The following is a 1,392-nucleotide window of genomic DNA, read 5'->3' on the forward strand; positions in this document are numbered from 1 at the left end:
ACCACTATCTTGTTCAGGAATTATAGAGGTAAATATTTAGTTAATATAGAGTAGCATAACAAGGATGGAAAGCTCCAATAATTCTGCTTCCTAGCTAAATAAAATTTTAATATTAACCAAGAAAATAAATATAAATATCTTAATATTTAGATATTATATATGTAGGTGCTGCATCTGAAATTATTTCCTTTCCTCTTTTTCTTATTTTATTCTTTTTTTTTTACAGGCAGTTAAAGACTTCTTTATTGAATGTTTGATTTTTATAATCGCCAAGGCCACCATGTACAGACAAGGGAAGGGGAGCTTCATTTCCTGGTCTCTTCCGCCTTTGACAGAATGGTGATAATCCCCTCTTTTCGGCTTGGAGCCGCTCCTCAAGTGTTTGTGTGCCTCCTTGGTCTCAGCCTCAACCTGGTCAACCCAGAGCTTCACGCTGGCCTTGTCTGCCTTCAGTCTGTGAATGGTCCATGGAATTCCACTTGTTCTTGAATACATTCCCCTTCACCTTCTGGTACAGGCTGGGATACACGTGGTGATCAGTCTTCTAAGATTCACAGTATATTTGGAGCAACCGTGCAGAATTGGCATCCTCCTCATTCAGGTGACCTTCTCAGGCATTCAAGAAATGGCAGCACCCTTCCCCTACCAGTGGGCCAAGGTGGTTTTCCAACATCAAGCCCGGGATGGACACTCATAGGCTTGCAGAAGGATGATTAGCCCATCTTTGATCAACTTTCTAGTTTGCTGACAAGGCAGGCATTGACAATTTCATTTTTCTGACTGGGGCCAACCCATTCTTGGCCCAGTGGAAGACACTAGAGGTGATTATCTTCTGAAGCCTGAGAATGTTCATGGCTGCAGAACACCAAAAATCTTTCTCTTCCTTTTTTTTTTACGTGGGCAGTCATAGGGAATCAAACCCGAGTCTCCAGCATGACAGGCAAGAACTCTGTCACTACACCACCATTGCCCACCCTTTTTCTTTTTTTTTAAAGTATAAATGTAATACAACCTTTATTTTCTGGAACAAATTACATATACAGCATAAAATCCAGAAGGTTTAGTGAATACACTGTCAAAATCTCTAGACTATAGAAAGTTGCTTCTAACTTATTTTTAGAAGACCTACTATGAACAATTCTAATTCAATATTAAGAGTGAGCCATAGGCATCTGTTGTCAAACAAGTTCCTTGAGTGATTCTAACGTCATGGTTTAGCAATCACTTCCCTAGAAAATGTATTTTTCATACTTTGTCCCTACATTGATTTCTAATTTGATTTTTATGGTTTTAGAGGTGATTTTGGTTATTATGTATTATTAGGTAGTGTATTAGTTAGGGTTCTCTAGAGAAACAGAACCAAGAGGAGATAACTGAAAATATGAGATTTAG

At 38.6% G+C, this 1,392-nt stretch overlaps 1 pseudogene; it reads right to left on the minus strand.

The window, feature by feature from the left end:
- Positions 1 to 220: 220 nt before the first annotated feature.
- On the minus strand, positions 221 to 853 carry LOC143675768 (large ribosomal subunit protein eL19 pseudogene; annotated as a pseudogene).
- Positions 854 to 1,392: the final 539 nt, after the last annotated feature.

Source organism: Tamandua tetradactyla, chromosome 3, assembly GCF_023851605.1.
Source record: "Tamandua tetradactyla isolate mTamTet1 chromosome 3, mTamTet1.pri, whole genome shotgun sequence".
In the NCBI taxonomy this organism is placed as follows: domain Eukaryota; kingdom Metazoa; phylum Chordata; class Mammalia; order Pilosa; family Myrmecophagidae; genus Tamandua; species Tamandua tetradactyla.